Source organism: Octopus bimaculoides, chromosome 2 (assembly GCF_001194135.2).
Source record: "Octopus bimaculoides isolate UCB-OBI-ISO-001 chromosome 2, ASM119413v2, whole genome shotgun sequence".
NCBI classification, from domain to species: Eukaryota; Metazoa; Mollusca; class Cephalopoda; order Octopoda; family Octopodidae; genus Octopus; species Octopus bimaculoides.
The window spans coordinates 93,079,978-93,088,153 of NC_068982.1; positions in this window are offsets into that span (position 1 = coordinate 93,079,978).

The following is an 8,176-nucleotide window of genomic DNA, read 5'->3' on the forward strand; positions in this document are numbered from 1 at the left end:
TGTGTGTTTACTTAGTTTCATATACTTTAAATATTTACATTTTCTTTAAGTACGTAAAATACCTTTTCAGACACGGCAAAATAAATTTTCAAAATAATCATTTCATATTTTCTTTTGTGCAGTGTTTTAGATATTTTCAGACTGATTCTACTTCATTATTGTTACACTCTGTAATTATGTTTAATGCTGCTTCACATAATGAACAATGAATTTATTGAATTACCTTTATCTCTTAAATAGTTTATCAAGAGAGTTCTAAATATATTGAATAGTAGGCAAAACAATGAGAAATAACTATTAAAATGGTCCAACACGACAAATGGAAAGTTTCAGTGAGTATGTGCGCGTTCGAGTATGTGTGTTAGTTTTACCTGAAGACAGCCAATAAAATGAATTGAAAGAAAAAAATATTTTAAACGAATGCATAGAAATGCAATCGATCGTGTTTTTGATTCGCAGTTAATTTTAGAAATGTGGGGGTGGATCGCTTAGAGAAATAAAAAACAATTAACGAAGAACTAACTGTACGCCTAAATGCTTGATTCACTGATATGCAATACTTTTTTTCAAATAAAATGACTATATTCTTGTCAAAGCACTGTGTGAATTTAAGCGTTTTCTTTCGTGAAATTAATATCTGCACAACTTAATATGAATTAAAAAACGAATTTGAATAACACTTATCATGGCAACGTAATTTATTTCGTTCCTTGTCGCCAAAGATTTGCAATAGTTCGTCATTAACAGATAGATTCAAATGCTCTCTCCATATGCTTTTATTCTGATCCATATATGATGGTTCTAACCATAATGCTTCACGAAAGGATCAAATTATCTGCTTCTTCTCCGTTTATGATAGAAGATTCCATTACCTGAATAATAAAGGAAAACCGGTTATCATACATCATGTATAGTTGCCTAGCAGGTTAAATGAAGGATTGCGTGTGCTTTCTTTCAATATTAATATGCAGTATCCATTCAATCATTGATAAGGTTAGAGGAACATTTTACTTTTAGAAAGTTCTTCTGTTGCTACTTCATTATCCATAAATTGTAAAACATGCTTTTTCATTACTTGAAGTCAACATCTTTACTTGAGTATTAATAATTTACCAGCTACTAGATAAATTATAAAGAAACGAGTTAACAAATAAAGAATACCGCAGAGGGAAGACTGGGAGATTAATATGTGGATAGCAATGACCGTTCTATTAAATATTAAAATTAAAACAAGAATTGGTTCAAAATCGTTGCAGTTAGCAGTGGGACGCAATGTATAATTAACGTGATTCATGTATTTGCATCGTTTATACGTCCCTTTAATCAAGGATACAATATTCGGGGTTTTGTCTAAAGAAAGAATTAACAAGTAACTCTTGACTGTTTAGTACATTTGTGAATTAGTTTCAGCTCTAGAACACTACGAAACTGTTGGCAACGATAGAGAAAATGGAGATAGAAAACGAGCAAATAAAAATCACTCATTCCAACGCTGTCATTTGTTATTCTTAGCTTTTGGTTCACAAGCTAGCAATGATTAACCTGACAAATGATCATCGGCGTTTCACATTTTTTTCAGCCATAATGCACATTATCTAAAGTATCCTTCAATGAATCTCTATGTCTTTGGTGGCGTGTAATTTAAGGGAGATTTGGTTGCCTTTTTCTATCAGTTCGAGCAAACGTATAAAGCCTCCACTCATTGGAGTTGTGAGATGACATTTCAGTGGGTTGTGACATAGAATGAAGTGGTGACACATCATTAACATCGATTTTTATAATAATATTAACTCTTAAACAAAGTTTGTTCGACTAGAGCACATTGAAAATTTATTCTGCAATTGTAGATTTAATCCTTACGAGATTAGGATCAAGGACAGTGTGCTCATTCTGTTTGAAACGACATACTTGTGTGACTCTGGATTCAGTTCTCTTTTTTTAATCAAGGCAAAATTTATGTTTCATCTGGCTTCACTGGCAGAATTGTAGATCGCAATCAGCAAAAAAGTTCCGTTTGATAAAGCCATGAACTAAAAGCAAAATCGTTGTCATCGAATTTCATGCTCACAATTGTGATTGATTTCACTGTTTACACTTCTTTTTTGTAATTGCTCAATTTACATTTATATTTTATGCGCAGAATCAAAAGCTTATATCTTTAGTTCAGTTTCATTAATGAAAAAAAAAAGAAAGAAAGAAAGAAACTAAACTAGTCATTAGAAAATTATCATTTTCATCCTCAATTGAATATTACTTTCGTATGTGTGTAGGGGTGGGGTGCTAAAATTAATCAAGCATTTTCTAAGGATCCAGGACGTAGAAAACTTTGGAAAATCACTGACATAGAGGCTCCATCATTGGCTCGTGACAGGTGCTAGTTGTGTATTTGTGTTTTCTCACATTGTTATGTTTAGTTCACATTGACTTTGTTCTCTAACATACTAGAAGAGCAGCATAAAGGGTTCATTAAGAACGTTGTGAACGTTAATTGAAATCTTACATGATTTATGTATGGCAGAAAAATTCTTTTTACAAATTATATAGCCGCACAAAATATAGGGGACGACTTCGTGATAATGCACCAAGGTGACTTAAAATTAACGTTTAATTTGATGGTTTTAAAAAAACTGATCTCGTTTAATTTTCTTGTGGAATACGTGACTTTATGATATTTATGAAAGTACTTTCGGATAACTTGAGTATATTTTGTTGGTATGTACTCATTTATCATTCCATTATAAATAAATTTATATTAAAAAAAATATGACTTCGTGTACAGACTCTGTATTTATAGCAAAAGGAAATAAGATTGTATACCGTTTATGTTATATAAGCAGGATTTATAACGTGAAACGATTCTCAACCAGTATGGAGGCCAGGTGGGAAACAGTCAAAATTCTTGTAATTAATCTACACCATGCTCGGGTCATTCTTTCGCATTTAACAGTCTTTGATTTTGATTTTGTAGATCAGTAATTGATCTTTCCGGCAATATAAACCTTAGCAGCATCTCAATTCTTTTGGAAGTGAGATGGGTTTTTTTTTCGTTTTCTAAGTGATCATATATTCTTTATGAAACTAATGTTAGTGAACAGGTTATAGGCTTGTATGTTTTTTTGAGATTGTTATTATTTTAACATTGAGAATTAAAATGGTTTTCCTTGCAGTTGACAAAGTAACTGCCGCACTAGTACTGGGATTAATATAATCGATTGTTCCTTCATCTCCTCACAGAAATGTTTAGCTTATGCTTGGCAGAATTGTTAGAGGATCGGGCAAAATACTTTCCGGCATTTCTTCCGATTCTTTTCATTCTGAATTCAAATCCCAATGAGGTCAATATTACCGTTTATCCTTTTGGAGTTAAAGGTACCAGTCAAGTACAAGGTCGATGGTATCGAATAAAACCCTTCCCTCAAAATTGCTGGCCTTGTGCCTGAATCAGAAACTAATAGAATTCTTCACACGCTGGACAAAATGCTTAGCAGCATTTCTTCTGGCTCTTTAAATTCTGAAATCAAATCCCGTCGAGGTCGACTTCGCTTTTCATCCTTTCGGGGTCAGTAAAATAAAGTATCAGTTGAGCACTGGAATCGATATATTATTATTATTATTATTATTATTATTATTATTATTATTATTATTATTATTAAGGCAGTGAGCAGGCAGAATTGTTAGCGCGCCGGGCGAAATGCTTAGCGGTATTTCGTCCGCTTTGACGTTCTGAGTTCAAATCCCGCGGAGGTCGACTTTGCCTTTCATCCTTTCGAGGTCGATAAATTAAGTACCAGTGAAACACTGGGATCGATGTAATCGACTAGTCCCCTCCCCAATAAAATTTCGGGCTTTGTGCCTACAGTAGAAAGGATTATTATTATTATTATTGAGTGAGAGAGCAGTGCATGCCATCAAAGTGACACTGGTGTAAAATATACGAAGTCCATTATACCCATTATGACTACCCGTCTGATTAGGATACACCAGGCACATGCATCACAACCATATGTGCGCGACATAGTGATCTCATATCAAGATAAACAGCGCATGACCTCACAAGTGGGGCCCAGTTAGAATTTTCTTCAGGTCGAGTAGCCCATCCCGTTCAAAAGGTCCCTGAATAAGGGTTGTTTAAGGATGTTGAGCAAAGCACCCATGTTTCCAAAGGTGAATTATTCAAATCCCAAAGAATTTCTCTCAACACATGGCTATGATGCTCCCTCCACTACTTCTGCTCATGATCAGAGATGCACATATCGTCAGCCACCTAGGGACATGCTCAACTGTTTAAGGTCAAACAACTGACAAGCAAATTTGTGGCATTAAGCAGAATATTTGCTGTAGCCCATCTTTTATACCAAGACAAAACAATCTACATGATAACACTTCCAATCAATTAAGATCAGAAGCCATGAGAGCCACTGCCTGGTACTGCATCCGGGCACTTATTATTATTATTATTATTATTATTATTATTATTGCATTTTTTATTTTACTTTTTTGCTTCTGACTACGTCCAGGTATGCAAAAAATTCGCTTCGAAAATTCTCAATGTTTTTCAAATCTAACTAAAGGAATTAATTTTCACTTTAAGTATTTTTTTCAAACTGGGATTATCATTGAACATTTTGGAATGTGTACTTGTGCTATGGTTGCATAACAAAGCTAGATTTTTAAAAATAAGTACTTTAATTCTAATTAACCAACTGGAAGCCTTTAATGATTTGTTAAATGAGGAAAACAGCCACAAAAGAAATTATAAGAAACAGAGCAAAACAGCTACCAACAGAACGTAAAACCTATTCATGGATAATGAACATGTATGCAAGCAAATTGCAGGCAAAAAAGTAACATTTCAACAAAAAAAACAACAACGTAATATCAACTAGCTTAACAACATCACCATCACCACCAACAGCAGTAGCACTACTACCAACAACAGCTGTTCACATATATTTTGTCCAATCAATGATGTGCTATCATTTGCAAGTGTTCTTTCGAACTAGACAAGCATAGATATGAAACATTTTACTGAAAGAGCTATTGCACAAAGGTATTTTATTCGCAAGATAGGCATCAACCTGTTACAATCCATCACTGAGTTGTTCAAGAATAAAGAATGTGCTTTGCCGAGGCCACAGGAGCTTTCCTAGTTTCATCTAATGAAATTTACTGACAGTGAAATCTACTTTATTGGGAGGAAATATATAGCATCATATATGTCATTTTTTAAACAGAATGCACTAAAAATTCAAGCCCAAATTGTTCAAGACAAACTTGCCCATAAGATTGTCTCAATTTCTGGGAAGAAAATCGACAATGATCGTTGTCAGGAATACCAGCGGCAGTATTGTCCCCTGGCTTGTAACCCCTTTTGTGACATAATATAGGCAGGTGGTCGGTGATATGTGACTTGTCCCTCTATCATTCTTTATCCTCTGAAGGCCTGGCGTAAAACAGTTCCCCTCTCTACTACACCTCTACCAAGTCAAAGAAGAATTTTGTCTTGTGAGTTACTTAGCAACATCACTAGTGCTGGTACCATGAAACAAAAAGCACTCAGTACCCTGTTAAATAGTTGACGTTAGAAAGGACATTATACCAAAAACAATGAAGATTGATGTAGTCCTTCAGCCCATCAGATGCTGTCAAACCATTCAATCCATGTTGGCATGGAAGATAGGCATCAAATGATGATGGTGATGATGATGATAATGATGCATTTACACACACACACACACACACACACACACACACACACACACACACACACACACACACACACACACACACACACACATACACACACACACAATGTGTACATGTATATACAGACACATATATATAATGCGTGCATATATGTACATACACACATATTTATAAGTGCACATGTACGCATGTTTAACAATACATGCCATTCTATGACAAAAATGGCAATTTTGAGTTTATAAATTCATGTTACTGTACGAATGTTGAATGACAATATGTTCATAAGTTAGCTATAAAATTAAGACATCACACTTAACTGTTGAATTAAATGATTATGGCTGTTACTAACGTAGAATTCATTTATTTTATCAATTTACTTTTTTCTTTTGTTGTTGGTAGGTATGTTTTCTTGTATTCCTCTTTGTACTGGAATATCATGAAAAGAGAGACAAATATATATTGCTATTTGCATTGATAATATTGACTTCATATATTCTATTCTAATAAAATATATAAAATGTTCTCAAGGGTATTTTCTTATATCTTACTACTTTGAGAAATACTGTAAGAACTGGGGATAGTTAGAGTATTAATTTGATACAATAGTAACCTGAATTTGAAAGAAGCAGATGTAAATGCTTTAAGACTGAATATATATGAGAATAGTAGCAATCCAAGAAGTAACCAAGATGTTAGTAAACAAAGAATTAGAAACAATAAAGCTTTAAACTTTTGAATAAAATGTCATATAGGTATGTATCTAAGATATTTTAACCAAAATTTTGAAAGATATTTTCAAAAGTCAATGTATAATATGCAACGTGTTTATATATACATTTTTTTGTGAGTACCACTTTAGCGTTTCAAGCTATAGAATTTGTTCCAGTTTCTAAGATTTATACTTTCTAAGCCATTTAACACGAACTGGAATCGTTCTTTTTACTTTTTTGAATTTGCGTCAAAATGCTTAATAAAATGGTTTTCTAAATTAAAAAAAAATCAAGCATTTGAATTACATATTAACAGTACATTTTTGCTAGAAGAAAAGAATGGCATTTCTACTCCGTTGTCATAACAGCATCTCTACTTAGTTGTTCTGTTTATCTTTTGTATTTGAAAGTTCGTTCTTGATACTTAACTAAAACAACAAACGGCGTAGCTAATGCTAAATGAATGTGAACAATGAGATGTTTTGCTCTGAAGTCGTCGGTATTTTAATCAAAATGAGACTAAACTTTTATAGTAAATTACCGTAAATTTATCTTATCAATTTCACACACACACACACACACACACACACACACACACACACACAAACACACACACACACACACACACACACCACAACACAACACATACACACACACACAAATATATATACGAGACTAAATATTAAACCCTTGTTTTCAAAGAAATATCGCTCTCGTAACATTTTAAATTACTAGCAGACGCACCCGTCCTTTGGTCGGTTTAAGTTGCTTTGGTGGTATTTTTTCACCAAATAATTGAACTACAGAAACAGCCACATAAATGGTGTAATGAAATTGAAGGGAGACGTTGAAACTACCCGTCTGCGAATTTATTTTTTTCAACAGCAAAGGAAGCTATTTTTCGGAGAGATAAGCTAACAAAAGCCCCTTTATTCTGTCTTTCCACATAGCCTGCACATAAACTAACAGTGAATGCTGCATAAAGTGAAATTGGAGTTTTCTGAAAGATACGTGTAGCTTTCGCTAGTGGAAGCAAAATTCTTATTTAAAGGTTGATTCTTTGGGACGAATCATATGTGATTGTTTAAAAAGGGCAAGAACGACAGTGTTAAAATGTATCTTAAACAATAGAAAACAGTCGAAATATCACAATGGATGCGTAAATAAGCATCCTTAAAGTTAAACCACGCATTGATAGGTAAACAAAGGTATTAACAAATAGAAAAGAGGAAAAGGAACATTTACATTTCAAGTGACTCAGAATAGGTAAAGGTAAGCGTGATGAAACTTTGCCCCAGTTAACGAAGCTTTGTGAATTAACATTAACACTACCAGCAACAAGTGCTGCATGGGAGCGCTCCTTTTCATACCTAAGGAGAATTCATAATTATACAAGAAATTCGCTGGAACAAGAAACGTTCAGCAGTTTAGCTCTAATTGGCATAGAAAAAGCTGTTTTAAAAAGCATTAAGAACGATGTCTTCTACAATGATGCTATCAACAATTTCAACAAGAAAGAGAGAAGGATTGAATTAACATTTAAATAAAATAGGTAAGTTTTAATTGTGACTTTTTTCTTTAAAAAATAGCTGTATAATATGAACATGTCAATTTGATTCAAATATCTATGTGACAGAAAATTTTGGTCATTGCTTTCCCAGCCAGAAAGAAAGAAGCATATTTGTATATATACATATATATGTATATGTATATATATATATATATGTATATATACATATATATATGTATATATACATATA